Below are 22,157 nucleotides of genomic sequence, written 5' to 3' on the forward strand. Positions count from 1 at the left end.
TCCGAAAATACCAAAGGGAAAATGCAATAATTTTTTCTGTGTTTTGATTCTCCATGTATATGCATCCATGCAGTGGCGGAAACACTATTTCGAAATGCAGTGAGAAGCGAATTGATGCTTCGGAAGGAAAGCAACCCTTCAACAAAATGACACACTAATTCATGAAATGGTATGCCTGTTCGAAAAAGACGCATTCTTTGGACGAACAGACATGAATTTCCAGAAAGGTTACACCTTTTAAGTCAACCATTGCCACCTTTCAGAAGAGGCACTTGATGGTTATATAAACCTGCTTTTATCCATAGATTTAGAAAAGGAAAAATTTTTTGAACATACAAACTCTTCTTGTCTTCAAAAATATTTTGTGTGATCAATCAAATCGTTGAGTGAGTTCGAAGAGATTCTAATTGTTTGAGGTACCGCTACAGTTAGTTTGTTTGGCCATTTTATTCTGGGAAGAAGATTTCATAACCTCGGGTACAATTAGGGGAATTATTCCTTAAGGATACTCAGTGAAATCGGGGGACTTGTCCTTAAAAATTCTGTTTCATCTCATTTTTTTAGAAAATTACATACTTCTTGGATATGTTATTAATAATCTTATGTTCAAGGTGTTAAGGAACTTCATAAGTGTTCTTGTCTTTGACTTGAACTTGTGTTGAAGTTATTGTTGCATATATATATACAAATTCTTGTACCCAAAAATGTTGTAGATAACATGAGGCAATCCAACTACGAAGTTCATAGTGCTAGGCTCCCATTTTTACTCGAGAATTGGCATTTTTTTTGAAGAAAATGATCCGATCTTCGATGCTCATATTTCACCTGATGAAAATTTAGATACTTAGCTATAAACTCGACAATATCCCTTTTAATCTCACACTGCCAATCACGTTGCTTTAGGTTACGATACACCTTTATTGCGCCTGGATGAATGTAATACCACAAACAATGGCCTCCTCCATAATAGATCTAGTCCAATCAGTCACTTTAGGAACACAGATTTGCCCCTTAATCCTCAAAACACCCTCTTGATCTAAAATCGTCTCCTTCGCCTCACCTCAAAACACCTTAGTTTTGGTAATACACAACTTTCCATTCTCAAAATTATGATCTTAGAATATTCTCTATTAACAATGATCTCACCTCTATGCATGTAAGAACTCTATCCAACTCATACATATATATTTACAAGATGTGTCTGTATTTGTATTTTTATCCGAATAACTAAAAAATTATTAAAATATAGCTACAAATTATAATAAGCTAAAGTCCTACTAAGGAGGGGCTTTGGGCTACAAGTGACAAGAAAGTTTTAAAATGAGGTGTAGATGACACAAGTCTTAATAATTGAGTGGAGGTGACAATTACTTAATTATGGATTAAGAAAGTTTGAAAAATTTTAAAATAATCCACAAGTTTTTAAATTTACAGTTTGATCCAAATGTTAGTCAATATAACGGGAAACGAAGGAAAAAAAGATGCATTTTTCTCTCTCCTGATCCATTATTATTTTCTCTCTCTTTGCAATATTTGTTGTTCATTGTTGTTGCTGCTTTATTCATCATCTTCTAATTTATTATCATCATCTTATACCTCATTATCATTTTTGTATTCTTCTTGTTGATCATTGTTGTTGTTGTTGTTACCTCAACTGCTGCTCTTTGATCAATTTCTTATGTCAAATTTTATTTCGTACATTACTTTCAACATTGGCATTTATTTAAGAGGAGACTTTGGTAAGTCAGATTATGTTTTTTAGTTGAATTTGTCATCTGGGTAACTGCTAGTGTGCTGTTTTTTTAATAATAGCTAGCATGTGAACATCAATGCAACATAAGAGCAATCTGTTTAAACAGATTCATCATTTATGGCACTAGATAAATGATCTGTTACAACAGTAGACTCATGTTGGATTCATATTTATGGTTCTAGGTGCCCATAATATGAATTGAATAGATGGGTATTCTGTTGCAATAAATTTATAATATGTTGCACCAGATTAGTAATCTATTTCAATAGATAAATAATCTGTTGCACCAGATTAGTTATCTGTTCCAACAGACAAGTAATCTATTGCAACAGAATATATATCTGTTGCAAAAGAATATTTAGCTGTTGGAACAAATAATTATTTTGTTGCAACAGATGAATAATCTGTTTCAAATAATAAAATGCAGCTCCTGTCACAAATCCAACAGATAACTCAAATCATAAGTTGATCTCTTGCTATTGATACTGGATTCAAATTATTCCTTAATTGTACACATGTCATTTGTTAAGAAAAACAAATATACAGCATGAAAGTTAAATAAGAATTAAAATGTCAAATGCATCAAACATAATTTTTTTATCAAAAAATAAAAATAAAAATCCATAGGTAAAAGAAAAAAAAAAGCCTAGTTATTATTATCATCGTTATCATTGTTATTATTTGTGTGGCTAGCCGGCTAATCTTCAACCGGTAACAGTAGCGCCCTCCTCAGCCTGCGGATCTGTAACACCCCATGCTTTTTCTTAGCTTAAAATTCGTTCCTAGAATGTTGAAGACTTTATTTAATGATGAGTACACTTTTATACATGTGGATTTTTCAAAATTTTGACTTTTCATTGCGTGGAAAATTGAATAAGTCTTCTATCGATACCAAATTCGTCCAAATCCGACACCCGGGAGAAGAGTTAGAGCCATTTTAGTAAGACAGTGTACCACCTGGTACTCCAACGCATCGTGGAGGTAGTCCAAATGACATTTATCATTTTCCAGTGAGACAACGCGATACCACCACGTCGCATCACTAGCCTTTTTCCCAATTGTCACTTTTCATTATGACTCAATGATCATGGCGCGTCGCGCCAAAGGAAAAATTCACAACTAGTGAGGCACTGTGATGGCATCGCATTGTTTCATCAGCCAAGATCCCAATTGTTGGTTTCCAGTGACACGGCGTGATAGCGCCGTGTCATGCCAGCGTATAAAATCAGAATTTTCAGTCAGTTTTGAGTTTTAATTTTGAGGGCACTAAGGTTTTTTTTCCTCACCCCAGTCAGCCTAAACATGCAATCAAACCCTAAAAGAGCACAAATCGCTCATTAATTCACTATTTTCTCAAGAAGCAAGCAATTCTCTCTCAAAGGGAAAAACCCTAGTTCAAGAAATCAAGGTCAAGCTTAAGAATCTCTCCAAGAACCTTCAAGTACTTTTCTTCTCAGGTATGTTAGGTGTTCATCTATGGGTTCATTTCACCCATAGAGTCCAAGATTCCTTTTTTAAATATACAAGATCTCAGATTTATGATTTTCATGTTTGAATTAGATTGAATTCATGTTCATGATAGTAGTTGGGTTTCAATCCATGATTTCAGTGCAAGTTTCATGAAATTAAATAGCATGTATAAAAAATATGTGATTATCTTGATAGACCCCTAAATTTATAAACTGACTAATGCATCTATGATGTTGATTTGGTTTTCAATCCATGATCATGATAAGATTCATTAAAAATAGAATATTATTTAGGGGGACATTATATGAATTACATGCTAAACCCTTGAATTTGCAATTAAGTATTGTGTTCATGATGTTTATGTGATGACCATTATCATGTGAAATACTCATGCTCCCCAAGTATTTGCTAAAATGCCTATGTGAAGTAGATAGAGGAATCATAAGATGTTATTATGAGATCTTAATCATGTACAAGCTTATGCCCTACAAGTGTTTGGTAAAATGCTTATGTGAATTGACTAGTGAAGGCGTGACCTGTTATTATATGATCCCATTTATGTACAAGTTAATGCATTACAAGTGTTTGATGAAATGTCTCTATGAATGAATTATGACCAAGTGAACATTGTTATATTATTCAAGATTATGCTTTGTAATTACTTTTCATGCTATCGAGTCCTAGGGGTATTTAATACCCGACAATTTAGTTGTTTACCTAGAGCCAGTATTAGTTATAGAATAGTATTAATCATGTCATGATCAGTACTCTCAGTCTATTATAGAACTCAGTAGAACTCAATAGAACTCAGTTAGTTACAGAACTTAGGAAAACTCAGTAAACTCAGTCCAGTCCAGTCTAGTATGCTCAGTTCAGTGTCTTTCAGTTGAGAGTAGGATTCAACACTGAGTGAGATCAGGGATGATGGCTTTTCCGACAGATAGGCAGAGTCATTAGTAACAATCCCTGTACTCCAGAACTATGCAGCCAGCGCAGGATTAGGAGTCACCCGTCAGACTAGGCTTGACTACCTCCCAGGGGTCACCCATCAAATTAGTCTTGGGCTCGCCCAGGTGTCACCCGTCAGTTAGGCTTGGCATCCTAGTTTTCTAGTGTTAGTACCTGTGACACGGTATTAGCATCCTTCCAACTGGGTTACAGATTGGACCCCTATCAGTTTAAATTTAGGGCATATTGGTTAGATGATTACCTCCCATAGTTTTACTCTCAGTTTCAGTCTTCAGTTCAGAACTCTACTCAATTTTACAGAATCAGGACTATCAGATACAATCAATTAGTATCAGTTAATCAATTATCAGAATTCAATGCTTAGCGTAAGAAAAGCTCAGTTATAGTTTATATATATATATATAACTATCTGTGTATATGCAAAAATTGCATACTCAATATTTACAGTATTCTCAAATTCTTTGCATACTCTTATGTTCAGTTATTCTCATTCAGTTAGTTATATCCTCATGCATATGAACCCTTACATTCAGCCTTACCTCATCTAGCATACCAATACATTCCTACGTGTTAATCCATACTTTTTTGCATTATGATGTTTCATATCATAGGTTCGGACTCAGGTTCCTGACCATGCATAGTAGATTCAAATTTAGCCAGCAGCACTAGATTTAGCAGTGAGTCCTCATCATTCGAGTATATTCTATTATTTCATATTTTTAGTGGATGTAGTAATTCAATAGATAGAGTTAATTGGGGGATTGTCCCATCAACTCCACTTCTACACAGATTCAGTTAGAGGCTTTTCAGACTAGATTTTCAGACAATATTCAGTTTTACAAATGTTATAATTTATCACTATTTTAGATGTTTTGAACCTTATGGTATTTCAGCCTATTTTCCACAATAATTACAGTATTATTATTTAGTGCTCACAGCAGATATCATTCTTGGGTTAGCTTATGGTCCTTCAGGATCTTAAGCACCATGTGACAACTAGGGGGTAGTCCCAGGTCATTAAAAACTTGGTATCAAAGCCTAAGGTTTAACAGATTCCTATGGAGTCTGAAAACCGCATCTAGTAGAGTCTTGTGCATGGGTGTGTAGCGCGCCACACTTATGGACAGGAGGCTATGAGATGTTTTAGGAAAAGTTTTCCTTCTTTCAGTATTCATGTCGTGCGAGTAAGAATGAGCTCAAGTTAAACTCTCAGTCTAATTCATCTCTTCCTTATGCTTCCAGAACACGCCTTCCATAGAAGCTAATGAAAGAAGTAATGAAAATGAGTCAGCACCTTAGCCCGTTCAGGTAGATCCCCTGGATGAGCATGTCTCTCATGTAGAATTTAGAGCTGCTTTCACTACTTTAGCCTATTTAGTAGTTGCTCAGAACAACTTACAAGCTGTTGTCCTATCTAGGCTTGGGGTTTATACTTAACAGAGCAATAGGGAAAAGCATAGGAGGGAAGATAGAGAGAATAGAAGAGTCAGAACAAGAGGCTTTAGGCCAAGGTCAGAGGGTGGTAACCGCTTCTAGTTTTGTTAGAAATTCTCAGCCCTAAATTATTCTGTAGCTAGTGCTCAAGTGCCTAAGTTTAGAAATGACAGTCGAGATAGAGCACCAGGCTCTAAGTCACAAGGTAGTGGAAAGGATGTTTTTACCCATCTGTTTTGCGAAGAATGTGGTAAAAATCACCTAGGTGTGTGTCGAGTTGGCAGTGATGAATATTTTAGATGTGGTAAGCCAGACCACAGGATGTGGGAGTGTGGAGTAATGGCTTAGAGGGGAAAAGATTTATGCCAACAGGGTCAGTCCTACGCCCTGTAGATCAGTTCGGTCACCCGAACCAGTAGGATGCCACTTCCAGTGATACCAATGGGCAACGCCCAAATAGGATTTATACCCTTCAGTCCAGACAATATTAGAAAAGTTCTTCTAACATGGTCACTGGTATGTTATAGATATTTCATTTACATATTCATGCCTTATTAGATCCAGGGTTTTCTCTATTTTTTATAACTCTTTGCATAGCATTCAACTTTATAGTTAGACTAGAAATCTTAACAAAACCTTTCTTAGTGCTTACCTCAATGGAAAAATCTATTCCATCTAGACAAGTATACAGGAATTACTCAGTTATAGTATTCTGGAAAATCCCTTCAATTAATTTTAGTAATAGAGTCACTCCATTTCAAGTTTCTTGATGAACCAGTCCTTGGATGAATGGGTAGTACCTCAGTTTCAGATGATTTAAGTTTGAATCATTTAAGATTGAGCTAGTATAAAAAAGAGTTGAGAATTCTATGCTAGTCAGTATTGAGGTTGCTATATGATGATTGTTGGGGAAATAGAAAACTAAGAATTTTGTGTCAGAAGGAAGTACTAGCAGTGGACCTTATGTTATCAGGTGTAGCCCTTCAGGAAGAGTTCAGTGTTTATGAGTATTATTGTTTCTCAGACTCTAGAGGAAAGTGGTTTCAGTTTGATTTAGAGTTTATGAAGGAGTTCACAGACTTAGAATAATGGTTTTAAGCTAAGGGGGAGATGGCAGAACAAGTAACAAAGTCAGACTTTCAGATTTTAGTAGTAATGTCAGTATGTGTAGAAAAATAGTGGGAGAGGTTGATGCCCAACCCGTCCTTACCTCCGTGCAAAGTTTGTAGTTCAGCTATCACGATATCTACTCATACCTTACATATCAGTTCTGTAATCATAGTTCATATTCATGCACATTAATGAAAATCATGTACGCTTACAACTCTTAGTATAGGAGTTCCAGATCACTTAGTTTTATGAATCATGTTCCATAAATATAGAAACTCCAACTTCAGGTCATGCAACTCATGGTTTATAGTATGTTCAATTATAGTACTCATGCTACTCTTCTAATAATGAGCTAAATTCAGATTATGTCATGTGTACCCTCAGTTAGACCTCTTGATAAATCCATGATATTGATATTCTATTTATCAGGCCTCAGTTAAGTATCAAGTTTAGTGTAGTATCCATTCATGCTTCAGGTCCTCATTTTTTAGCCTTTCAGTAAACTCTCCTTATAAGATGATGTTGTGATGAGTGATTGCTTAAAAGGGAAAAAGTAGGGTAAATGTTTTGTGTTAATAAAGATTAGTGCATGCTTGTTTTACATGAGGCTGTAGTCATGAAGATAGGCTTGAATGTCATTTTGGTGTGTAAGTAAATGGCTAGCAGGAGGCTGTATTTAGTTGTTGAAGGGAGAGAAGAAGATAAGAGAAGGCAAAGTGTAGTTGTATATTCACATCCTTAATTTATGTCAGTCTCTCTCACGTAGTTTTAGACCTAGTACTCATACAATATCCATGTTTTATCATATCCCAGCATTCAGTTCCTGTATGAATCTCAGTCACAGTCTCAATTCAGTAGTCAGCTCAGTGGCTCAGTTCAGTTTTAGGTTTGCTTGACCATAGCATACAATCACCAGTTATTCACTTATTAGTATTTCAATACTTCAGCTTACAGACCATTTCAAAATCAGGTTATGTGCTTAGTCTTGCATTCTCAAATAAGAACTGTTTCCATGAATTCATGTTCGATTACCTTACATTCCTCAGCCAGTCCTTACCTCATATGCACAGTACTCTGCAGTTTCAATCCAGTTATTTAGGCTAAGAATAGTTCAATCTTATGTGACCAGTATTCAGCTATCAGCCATTTAGTCAATCAGATAAGCTAGCATGTTTATGCATTCGTGCTCAGCGCCTGTGTATATATTTTTAGTAGTTTCAGGTGAAGTGCTGTGCAAAGTTGGAGAGTATAGTTGAGAAAGTATTAGAAAAATGTGTCTAAGCTTAAAAATCTGTAGCTGCAATGCACAAGGCTTAGCAACTCTATCTTAAAAGGTGTTTTGTAGGCCTTACTCCATGTTGCAAAATTAGAGCCATGTTATGATTTCTTGTTCAGATGTCTTATTCAGACCATGCCAAGGTTTCCTTGCTCCTCAAAGTCAGTATAACTCTATAGAAAGAGTGTCAAGAAATGCTCCAGTCGAGTATAAGTTTTTAGCATGAGTTAGTCCGTAAAGCCAGTACTACAGGTTAGCAGTCAGGTGGACAAGTTCGTATGGTTTCCCATCTTTCCATCTAGCTGTACAGTCCAAAGTTTTAGGAATATGCCATTCCAATATAGAGCATCCTATTAGTAATGAGTTCAGCTAGTTCATGTATCATGTCTCAATTTCAGATCCCAGATGTTTAGTTACGGTTCAGTTCGTAGGTGCTCCATGCATCATCTCATACTTTTCCTCAGTATCTGTAACGCCCCAAAATTGGGTCCCGAGACGTCACATAGTGCTTTGGATCATAAGTGACCCCAAGCTAACCCTTCTACTGGCATAACTCATAAGCAACTGAAAAAAAAGTATAAATCTATACAAATCTGCGGAAAATAACTCTTTTCTGAATATGATAGATACAAAACTAAATTTACAAGATTACAACTTTGCTTTTACAACCAAAACTAAAATGGAATGCATCAACTTCTACTGACTGTCTATGAAGCCTCTACTAGTACTGACTGTAGGTAGCCGGGTCATGACTCCTGACTAACCCAACTCAATACGACTGAATAAAGAAAATATAATACTTCTAGAACTGTATAACTAACTCAAGCCTTTGAATCAAAAGGACTCATCACCTACTAACTGGATGTCGCGAAATGACTGGATCTAAAGATGTACACTATACCTTGTACCTACATTTCGAGAAAATGTAGCCCACATACGAATACGTGGGTCAGTACCATGGAAACGTACCGAGCATATGGGGGTGCAATGCATATATAAAAAAATATCTTAATATCATCACAGTTTATAAATTATGCATGCTGATATAAATGACTCACTTAGCTCGAATGAAAATCATCATAATCATAAGAGAGTAAAATATATCGGGTGAAACATGTGAGTCATCATAACAAATCTCAATTCACTTCCATCTCGATTCCAAATCATCAAAGCAATCAAATCTCATAACAATTCTCTTTGGAATATATGTTCATTAAATCTTTCGAAAACAATGACTTTCTCAAACTCTGTCTTCAAACAAATATGTTTTCATCTCAGATAGAAGAATAAGACTTTTCATATTAAATAGGAGAATACACACACACATATTGGGAGTCTCTTACAACTGACATAAACCATGTGAGCTACATGGAGTCCAACATCTAACCCACGTTGGGGAGAACTTTCCTATCCTTGCCATAGGAGTAGGACCTTAAATCATCAATCCAAACACTAGTGATCACTATATAAATCAGCCTCAGGCTCACAACCTACGGGGGCGCGTAGTTCTAGGGAAGTACCAATACTGCTATACCTCCCGCTCAGTGCTAAAGACTATTCTCAGACTTAGCTTAGACCTTTTCGAAAGAAAATCCACTAATAAATATTTCAACAATTCACAACGGGAGCCATCATGCTACCCCTTTCATAATAAATCAATAAAAGTGGATTTCTTTTCTCATCTCGATTTCAAATACAACCCTTTTTATGACCAAAAGGTCAAAGCTTCTTTATCATCTCAAATTATTTAAACTCAAGGTGTTTATAACACATGATTTTCTCAAAATAATAATCTCAAATAGGGTTCCAAAAACTCATACATCAATATCACCATAAAACCTTCCAAAGTTTCATACTTTATGACATAAGCACAAAAATAATCACTTAAAACTTAAAGTTTCAGCTTTATAATCATACATCTTGGTAAAGAAAATTAGCTTTGGAATTCAAATCTCATTGTGCTTATTGCACATAATTTCTCAAAGTACAATCCCAATTAAGACTCAAGGTCTCATACATCAAAGTCATATTAAATTTTCTCAAGATTCATGCTTTTCATCATAAATATATATAACTTACTTTAAAATTTGGAAAATTCAGTTTTATGTACAAAAATGTCATCATTCTCATTCAATTCAACTTCCAAAACATAGAGAGTATCATAATCTCATGTAAAACCATATAGGGTATAAATTCATGCTTCAAATTCATATCAAAACATGTAAAATCATGTATATTCATAAAAGAAAAATCAATTTGGCCACAAGAACGAAAGGGTGTTCTTGTTGAAAACCCCCACATACCTTTATGGTAATAGATTCGTTGAAAGATTGGACCTTCAAGATTGATTGAAAGAATCCTTGTAGAAAACTTTGAATTCGGAGCTTAACTTCTTGATTCTTGAGAGGTAAACTTAGATTTTGTTCTTGGGAAGAGAGAAAGGGTTTTGGATCGTAACTTGACTGATTTAGGGCTTAGGGATTGTAATTATGTGTTTAAAAACCCCTTATCAATGATTTGGAGTGATTAGGTACAATTTAGGGGTGTGAAATGACTTCAACACCCTTGATATAAGTCAAAACAGAGTGTTTTTGGCACTTGGAACTGACTTAGGCGGCACCCAAGTAATGCACACGCCATTTTGGGTGGCGCCTAACCAATCAACTAAGTTTGGTTGGGCGGCGCCTAACCGATCGCATACCCTTATTGTCTCTCACAAAAATGGGCATAACTTTTCGCTCGGGTATTGGATTAAGGCAAAATTGGTATCGTTGGAAAGCTAATTCGATTCTCTAAAATTTGGTGGGTCATAATATGACAAAATACCACATAACATCAAGTTACACTCATTTAAAGATGACCCTTGCAAAATAAAATACTAAAAATTGATGGATTCAAAAGCTCTTATCTTGCATTACCTTAAGTGACTCCTATGAACATGTTAAACACATCATAAGCTCTCTTTTTACTAGGATACTCATTGTAAATGATGTACTCAAATATGAATTACAAGATTAGAGGTTTCACACGTAGGAAGAACGGTTCGTTTTCTAGTTTAGAAGTATACGGGGTATTACAATATCTTCCCCTTGGAATCATTCGTCCTCGAACGATGGGTAGGAACTTATTGAAACATTAAGGTATGGAATAATGTGTCTTCTAATAAAGAATATAGCTTAGCTGAAACTTTAGAAATTCTATCATGATGCTGAATTCTAAGCTAACTTGACTTACTCACCATTAGGAACTGATTCATGCTAGGAGTTTAGAACTCACTTGAGATTTCCATAATACAATCATTAGTATAGAACTGCGATGTGATAAATTATTCAGGCATGAATCATGAGACAATGAGACTAAGATTGTATAAGGGGTGCTACACTATCTGAGTTGGTATACTTGGAAAACCGAGGTCATGCTCTGAGCACTTACGAACTGAGTCATGACTAAATAGCTGAATCTTAAACATGATGCTTAGACTAAACTAAATTTACAACTTGCATGGACGTGAATGAATTACCTCAAGAATAGGAAACATATAAAAACCATGGAAACTTATCTGTCTGATTACTAAACTAAATTGCTGGCTATACGGACTGAATTATACTGAAAGATTATACTCAACTAGAATATTTCTTCAGCACTCTTAGCAAAAAGTTATAATAACATTACGGAAAAAGAATCTTGGGTATGATCAGAGTGAGATATCTGAAGAAGGAAGTCTTTGTATAGCTATAACTTTGTAATATGTAACGTAGGTTTCTTAAACATAAACTAGTTTAGAATTACTAGGCCTTATACAATGTAACTGCTAATTTTTCAAGCTTAGAAACACTTCTCAAATACTCTTTTCAACTATACTTTCTCCCCTTTAATACCATGCTCACACGGGTTCATATAACTTCATATACTAATGTCTGATCTGAACTAAATTCTCTCACCATGTTCAAGCCTAACTTGAATCACAACTTACTACACATAACATTATAACACTAGTATGAACCATGAATTCAATACCCCAAGCATTTTCACAACTTTTCCTCTCTAAGATGATTTTTCTTATCACTTCAATGACTAACTCTAAACTCTTACTATGGATTCACTAGCGTATATTGCATTCCTCCACTTACATCCCAACACGACATTCAAGCCTATCATTATAACCACATATGAACTTCAAGGTAAAAACTTATAAAGGCTTACTCCTCCTTGTCTCTAAACCTCTATCAACAACAACATTCTTTCAGTATTCTTAAAAACATACACATAAATTTTCAACTAACCACAAAATGTATTAAAAACTTGGCCTCAATCTTACTTCACACTTATAGCCTTAGCTAAAACGGGCATACGACGATCTTTTCTCAACAATAAATATTTAATCTCTCCCATCTAAACAACTATTCATCATCACTATCTTAACATAGGAAGAGGTCTCAGAAGGGCTAACACATAAGGACCTGAAGCACGAAAGAATACTATACATAACTTTAACTCTTAACTGAGGCCTGAGGAATAGAATGTCAAAGGTATAGATTTATTAAAGAGATCTAAACTGAGGGCATACATGATAAAAATTGGATTTCACAAGGATCATGACTTTTTGAGAACTGATCATACTCTGGAAAATGAGTTCATACTTATCATGAGCGGTTCAACATAATATTAGAGTTCATATATTTTTGAGGAATGACTCGAATAATAGACTAAATCTGTTACTTACTTACTAGAAACCGATAATGGATTTGAGTACATATAAAGTGTATAAGAATTGGCCTTTGGCATGGATCTATCATGCATGTCATGAATCTGATGTGATAAAGATTGAAATCCAAGTAATACTCTAGAGAAAGAAAGGATCAATATCTCATTGCAACTTTTGTTGACATATAACGCAATCTAACTCTCAAAACTTGGTTTGGTTCTTCACTCTACCATCTCCCCATTAGATCAAAGATGACATTCTAAGTCTATGGAACCCTTTACTAACTCTAATCTAAACTGCAATCCCTTTACTCTAGAGTCTAGGGCATAATAATACCCATAAATAATAAACTTACCCTGAAAGACTATACCTTAAAGTGTAAAACCCACTGCTAATACTTTATTCTAAGATACAAATTTATCTTTCTATGTCCCCAATATTCATCATCTAATAACTTGAACACTTACTAACTTAGAATCTTCAGGAGTATCACCATACTATGAGTTCACACAAACTAGTTCTTCAACTCTACTTTCTATTAGCTCAATCTTTAGGAAACTCAACTTAGGTTCCAACACTTAACATGGATATCTTCAACCCTTAATGAACCATACTACTTCCTTCATAGCCTACCAATATTGCATCTCCAAACTTAAATCTATAGGCCATGAGAATCAAGACCATAACAAAAGTCTCAACACTATCCATCAAAACTCCTTAACTTGGCTATTTAGAAAACCATATACCATCTAACTAGTCTTTCTCCACCTAGCAACTCAACGGTACTACTAGCCACACACAACATGTCATAATCCTCGAAAATAAAGCAGCCCCATATTACCTTAGGCATACTTCTACATCATTCATACAACATCATACTTAATCTCAAATCAGTATACTTACATTTTTGCATTCATTGTTTCAAGCCTATTAGTTCACCTCCATACAACTAGCATCACTAACCAAGCAATCGTTATTTCCACCTTGATGATCATCTACTATTTAAACTTAGTATCTAGTGCTAGGCATGATTAACAACAAAACCTCCTATACTATTCTCACTTGGAAACCATAAAACAAAGCATCAAGAAACACTAGCCCACTAGAATCTCATAAACACAATAATTGATCAATAATCGTATGGCCTATCTTATTTACAATCCATTATCACATCCTCCTTATACACATCACTACCATTTATCCATCCATACACCTAAACTTCTTTCATAGTTCTATAAGTTTTAACTAAACTTCCTCTTGCAATATCAGGAAAGCCTAAATTAACAATACTCAACCACCAAGTACTTCCATCAAAACCTATACTTTCCTAGCACAAAAAATACCATCAATAACTCTTTTCATACTTCAAGCAAATAACAATCCACCTTAACTAATAATCTCCTTCTCTAACTTCACTAAACTAACAAACAAGGGTATTTCACTTCATTACTAATTCAATCATTAGCAAAAATTCAGCTATACATATTCAATAAATTGCCCTTACCATCATTCTTACCACTACACTTATAAACCCACAAGTTCAACTAACACAAGACTTTCAACTAAACGTTACTGCTTCTGTCACTACACAGAAACCCACACTTTCAACTAACACCAGAACAACAAGATAAACAACAAGTTTCTAGTGAATCAAAATAGGCCTCACACGGCTTCACTAGACTTTGGTTTTGTGTTTTGATTAAGAAAATTATATGAATAACAAAGCAACTATGCTAGTGAATCGAAATAGGCCTCACACGGCTTCACTAGACTTTGATTTTTCACAAACATAATGATAACAAGATTACATAATACAAGAGATAGAAACTTGATGCACAACATTCAATGATCTAAGAATACACCTTACACTATCTTAATTGAATAACTCATAAGAACGAGGGCATAACTTTAAATTTGAGGGACTTATAACACACTAAAAGGCTCCTCTCAAGCCGCTTTGTAACTTCTAAAACTTTTGCTAGCAATATAAGAGCACTATCTGGAGAAGAACTGGAACTTGTTGATCATGCTGTCTCAAGAATAACACATAGATAAGGAAGTATAGATTATCATTATGGATTCTAAGGAGAAATTTGGAAGTTTATCTGACTCGGGCTTAGTGCATGATATCTACAGGCCTGATAAAGAACTTCAATTTTCAAAACTCAAAAGTACTGATAGGATACTTTTGTAGCTCTCTTAAAATTCCATAACTATCTATGGAGAATTAAGCTTAACTGTTTCTGATACCTTAGAAATAAGGCAAAGATGGCTTGACTAGAGTAAGATGAGAATCTGTACAAGTTTCTTGGAGAACTTTTCTATAGCACAATTTAAGACTTGAAAGAATGGAGACATTTACTAAATGACCTATAGCCTCTCAAAGAAAAGTACAGACGTCTCCGTACCATTCTGTAAGACTCTACTAGACACGGCTTCATAGACACCCTAGGACACTTGAACTTTATGCTCTGATACCAAGTTTGTAACGCCCCAAAATTGGGTCCCGAGACGTCACACGGTGCTTAGGATAACAAGTGACCCCAAGCTAACCCTTCTACTGGCATAACTCATAAGCAACTGAACAAAAAGTATAAATCTATACAAATCTACAAAAAATAACTCTTTTCTGAATATGATTGATACAAAAATAAATTTACAAGATTACAACTTTGCTTTTACAACCAAAACTGAAACGGAATACATCAACTTCTACTGACTGTCTATGAAGCCTCTACTAGTACTGACTGTAGGTAGCCGGGTCATGACTCCCGACTAACCCAACTCAATATGACTGAATAAAGAAAATACAACACTTTTAAAACTGTATAACTAACTCAAGCCATTGAATCAAAAGGACTCATCACCTGCTGACTGGATGCCGCGAACTGACTGGATCTGAAGATGTACACTATACCTTATACCTACATTTCGAGAAAATGTAGCCCACATACGAATATGTGGGTTAGTACTATGGAAACGTACCGAGCATATGGGGGTGCAATGCATATATAAAATAATATCTTAATATCATCATAGTTTATAAAATTATGCATGCTGATATAATCCACTAATAAATATTACAACAATTCACAATGGGAGCCATCATGCTACCCCTTTCATAATAAATCAATAAAAGTGGATTTCTTTTCTCATCTCGGTTTCAAAAACAACCCTTTTTATGACCAAAAGGTCAAAGCTTCTTTATCATCTCAAATTATTTAAACTCAAGGTGTTTATAACACATGATTTTCTCAAAATAATAATCTCAAATAGGGTTCCAAAAACTCATACATCAATATCACCATAAAACCTTTCAAAGTTTCATACTTTATGACATAAGCACAAAAATAATCACTTAAAACTCAAAGTTTCAGCTTTATAATCATACATCTTGGTAAAGAAAATTAGCTTTGGGATTCAAATCTCATTGTGCTTATAGCACATAATTTCTCAAAGTACAATCCCAATTAGGACTCAAGGTCTCATACAACAAAGTCATATTAAATTTTCTCAAGATTCATGCTTTTCATCATAAATATATATAACTTACTTTAAAATTTGGAAAATTCAGTTTTATGTACAAAAATGTCATAATTCTCATTCAATTCAACTTCCAAAACATAGAGAGTATCATAATCTCATGTAAAACCATATAGGGTATAAATTCATGTTTCAAATTCATATCAAAACATGTAAAATCATGTATATTCATAAAAGAAAAATCAATTTGGGCACAAGAACGAAAGGGTGTTCTTGTTGAAAACCCCCACATACCTTTATGATAATAGATTCGTTGAAAGATTGGACCTTCAAGATTGATTGAAAGAATCCTTGTAGAGAACTTTGAATTCGAAGCTTAACTTCTTGATTCTTGAGAGGTAAACTTAGATTTTGTTCTTGGGAAGAGAGGAAGGGTTTTGGATCATAACTTGACTAATTTAGGGCTTAGGGACTGTAATTATGTATTTAAAAACCCCTTATCAATGATTTAGAGTAATTAGGGATGGTTTAGGGGTGTGAAATGACTTCAACACCCTTGATATAAGTCAAAACAGAGTGTTTTTGGCACTTGGAACTGACTTAGGTGGCGCCCAAGTAATCGCACAAGCCAGGTTGGGTGGCGCCTAACCAATCACCTAAGTTTGGTTGGGCGGCGCCTAACCAATCGCATACCCTTACTGCCTCTCACAAAAATGGGCATAAATTTTTGTTTGGGTATTGGATTAAGGCGAAATTGGTATCGTTGGAAAGCTAATTTGATTCTCTAAAATTTAGTGGGTCTATGACAAAATGCCACATAACATCAAGTTATGCTCATTTTAAGATGACCCTTACGAAATAAAATACTAAAACTTGATGGATTGAAAGGCTCTTAGCTTGCATTACCTTAAGTGACTCTTTTGAATACGTTAAACACATCATAAGCTCTTTTTTCACTAGGATACTCATTATAAATGATGTACTCAAATATGAATTACAAGATTAGAGGTTTCACACGTAGGAAGAATGGTTTTTTTTCTAGTTTAGAAGTATACGGGGTATTACAGTATCTCAGTCAAGTTAAACATTCTTCGAGGGACATAGTGCCCAAAGAGGGAGATTCACTATAACCCCCGAGCTTTCATGCTCTAAACCTTTCATTTTCTCTTTAAGTTACGAATCCACTTAGAGTAATGGATACTCATAAGTTAACTCTTTCATTCTAATCTCAACCATATAACCATCCCCATGTCATGATGCGTATCCAAGAAATTAGTCTAGTTCATATATTCGGTTCATGTATCATAATTTAGAGTCAGTCCTGTTCTCACATCCCATTCATTCATGTTTAATAAATGATCTCAGGTCTATCAGTATTCTTAGCCTAGGATAACAGTCTTTCTTAGATTTACCCAGTTCTATGTCCAATATATGATTATAAACTTGTAATTCCTTACTGTTACACGTTTATTCATGCATTCATAAATCCGTTCAGCCATATACTTCAGCCATCAGACATGTATGGTTAGTATGTAAACTCAGTGTATCAGTAGTTTCAATCATGTACTCATGCTTAAGTCACGCATGTTCAATTTGTAAACACAATCTATCAGTGCTTCTTAGCTTAACCATTCTTATTCGAGGACGAATGTTCCCAAGGGGGAGATATTGTAACACCCCGTGCTTTTTCTTAGCTTAAAATTCATCCTTAGAATGTTGAAGACTTGATTTAAAGATGAATACACTTTTATACATGTGGAATTTTCAGGATTTTGACTTTTTATTGCGTGGGAAATTGAATAATCTTTCCATAGATACCAAATTCACCTAAATCTGACACCCGGACGAAGAGTTAGAGCCATTTTAGTAAGACAGTGTACCACCTGGTACTCCAGCGCGTCGCAGAGGCAGTCCGAATGGTATTTGTCATTTTCCAGTAAGACAACGTGATACCACCACATCGCGTCACTAGCCTTTTTACTAATTGTCACTTTCCAGTTTGACTCCGCGATCATGGTGCGTCGCGCCAAAGGGAAAATTCGCAACCAGTGAGGCATCGCGATGGCGCCGCGTCACGACATCAGCCCAGTTCCTAATCGTCAGTTGTCAATCGTGCCGCGTCGCGCCAACGTATAAAATTAAGATTTTTAGTCAGTTCTAAGTTTTAATTTTAAGGGTACTAAGGTCTTTTTCTCTCACCCCCAGTCAACCTAAACACACAATCAAACCCTAAAAGAGCACAAATTGCTCATTAATTCACTATTTTCTCAAGAAGCAAGCCATTCTCTCTCAAAGGGAAAAACCCTAGTTCAAGAAATCAAGGTCAAGCTCAAGAATCTCTCCAAGAACGTTCAAGAACTTTTCTTCTCAAGTATGTTAGGTGTTCATCTATGGTTTCCTTTCACCCATAGAGTCCAAGAATCCCTTTTTAATTATACAAGATCTCAAATTTATGATTTCCATGTTTGAATTAGATTGAATTCATGTTCATGATAGTAGTTGGGTTTCAATCCATGATTTCAGTACAAGTTTCATGAAATTCAATAGCACGTATAAAAAATATGTGATTATCTTGATAGACCCCTAAATTTATAAAGTGACTAATGCATCTATGATGTTATTATGAGATCTTAATCATGTACAAGCTTATGCCCTATAAGTGATTGATAAAATGCTTATGTGAATTGACTAGTAAAGGCATGACCTGTTATTATATGATCACATTCATGTACAAGTTAATGCATTACAAGTGTTTGATGAAATGTCTCTATGAATGAATTATGATCAAGTGAACATTGTTATATTATTCAAGATTATGCTTTGCTTTACTTTTCATGCTATCGAGTCTTGGGGGTATTTAATACCCGATAATTTAGCTATTTACCTAGAGCTAGTATCAGTTACAAAATAATATCAGTCATGTCATGATCAGTACTCTCAGTCCATTACAGAACTTAGTTGATCTCAGTTAGTTACAGAACTCAGGAAAACTTAGTAAACTCAGTCCAGTCCAGTCCAGTATACTCAGTTTAGTGTCTTTCAGTTGGGTGTAGGATTTAACACCAATTGAGAGTAGGGATGATGGCTTCCCCGACAGATAGGTAAAGTCATTAGTAGTTATCCCTGCACTCCAGAACTGCATAGCCAGCGCAGGATGAGGAGTCACCCGTCAGACTAGGTTTGACTACCTCCCAGGGGACACCCGTCAAATTAGGCTTAGCTCCGCCCAGGTGCTACCCGTCAGTTAGGCTTGGCATTCTAATTTTCTAGTGTTAGTACCTGTGGCATGGTATTAGCACCCTTCTAACTGGGGTTACAAGTTGGATCCCTATCAGTTCAAATTTGGTGCATGTCGGTGAGATGATTACCTTCCACAGTTACAGTCTCAGTTGCAGTCTTTAGTTCAGAACTCCGCTCAGTTTTACAGAATCTGGGCTATTAGATACAGTCAATTAGTATCAATTAATCAGTTATCAGAATTCTATACTTAGTGTAATAAAAGCTCAGTTACAATTTATATATATATATATATATATATATATATGCACATATTGCATTCTCAGTATTTACAGTATTCTCAGATTCTCCGCGTACTCTCATGTTCAGTTATTCTCATTCAGTCAGTTATATCCTCATGCATATGAACCCTTGCATTCTGTCTTTCCTCATCTAGCATACCAGTACATTCCCACGTACTGACACATACTCTTTTTTGTACTATGATGTTTCATATCATAGGTTCGGACGCTCAAGTTCCCGACCACGCATAGTAGATTCAGATTTAGCCAGCAGTAGTAGATTTAGCAGTGAGTCCTCATCATTCGAGGATATTCTATTATTTCATATTTTCAGTAGATGTAGTAGTTCAATAGATGGAGTTAGTTGGGGGATTGTCCCATCAACTCCACTTTCAGAAAGATTCAGTTAGAGGCTTTTCAGACTAGATTTTTAGAAAGTATTCATTTTTACAAATATTATATTTTATCAGTATTTCAGATGTTTTGAACCTTATGGCATTTCAACCCATTTTTTGCATTAATTATAGTATTATTATTTAGTGCTCACAACAGATATCATTCATGGGTTAGCTGTGGTCCTTTGGGGTCGTAAGCACCGTATGACGATAAGGGGGTAGTCCCGAGTTGTTACAGGATCTCTCACAACATCCTTACTCTGACGGCGGTGAACTCCCACTGCAGGTAATGAACCTCCTTCTGCAGTTTCCGCATGGCATCTCATAAAATAGCGACATCCCACACTGGATTAGCTATATCTAGAAAATGCATAAGTTGACAAAACACACACGTAAAATTAAAAGTAAAGAAAAGAAAGAATTCGGATGTAATGCAACGATATTTACATAAAAATCAAGAAAAAAAACTTACCAGAGACAGGAAAAAGCTATCAAGTCCTTGAAGAGAAAGTAGTTGAAGGTGTAACAAGAGTAAGGAATAAATAGAGTGTAGTAGAATGAACGATTGAGTAAGGAGGGACTTATTTATAGACAAATGAACTTGAATGTGTTAGGGAAAAAGTCGTAACTGTTCACCTTTATTTATTAATGGAATTTCTTGGTTACTGTGAAAAGTTATGACTTGATTAAATTAAGCAATATTATGATAAGTTGACTTTTCAGCTTATTATTATTATTAATAATTAGTTCTTTCCAAGAACCATTTTTATATTGAGCTGTGACAACAAATTATATATCTGTTGCATCAGATAACTCATCTGTGACAACGTATATATCATCTGTTGTAATAAATAGATAACCTGTTCATCAGATAATATATTTGTTGCAACATATAATCTATATATCTTTTTTTTTTAAAATTATCATCATGACATCCAAATTTTTTGACTTTTTAATTATATAAATTAATAAAAAAGATTTAAAGGCACAACTGTTCACCTCCATTTATTAATGACATTCTTGATTACTGTAAAAAGTTATGACTTAATCAAATTAAACAATATCGTGATAAATCATGACTTTTCAGCTTATTATTATTAATAATTAGTTCTTTCCAGGAACTGTTTTTACATTGAGTTGTGAAAATATATTATATATCTGTTGCATCAGATAACTCATCTGTGATAATAGATATATCATCCGTTGCAATAATAGATAACCTGTTGCATCAAGTAATCTATCTATTGCTACATATAATCTATCTTTTTTTCAAAAAAATTATCATCATATCATTAATCCAAATTTGCTTACTTTTTTATTATATAAATTAATAAAACATATTTAAAAACAAGAATATTTTTGGTGAGTTTTTTTCGGTTTAAATTGTGTTTATCATTTATTTCCTTATTATTTTTTCTGAAAAGAAATGACTTAATTAAATCAAGTTGGTGAGTTTTTATTATTGTGAAAATTTATGACTTTTCAGCTTATTAAATTTAAATAACCTTTTTCTCAATTTAAAAATCGAAGACACGGTTTTCAATAACCGTTTCTTTAATAAAATAATAACTATTTTTTTATTGAGTTATGAAAACAGATTGTATATCAGTAGCATCAGATAACCCATGTTTTGTAGCAGATATACCATCTGTTGCAACAAATCGATTATTTTTAGGAGCTTTTTTGATTTCTTCTAACAATTGATTCATTTGTCGCAATAGATGAGGAATTTGATGCATCAGCATCGTTGTATGTTTTTTTTTTTGTTGAATGTGTTTAGATAAAAATTCACAGTCATGACTGTTCACTTTTTTTGAACAATCGTATCTTCATATAACTTAATTAATCCATTGTTGAGACTTTTTTTTAAAAATTAAATAATCTTTATTTTATGATTATAAATTGTGTATATCATTTAGTTCCTTATTATTTATTAATGAACTGTTATTAGGAGAATCATTATGACTTTTCACCACCCTCTGTTTCCATAAGTGCTCAATCCCTACCTCCAACCGTCAACATGATGAGAATAGAGAATAAATAG

This window comes from Capsicum annuum, chromosome 3, assembly GCF_002878395.1.
Source record: "Capsicum annuum cultivar UCD-10X-F1 chromosome 3, UCD10Xv1.1, whole genome shotgun sequence".
Classification (NCBI taxonomy): domain Eukaryota; kingdom Viridiplantae; phylum Streptophyta; class Magnoliopsida; order Solanales; family Solanaceae; genus Capsicum; species Capsicum annuum.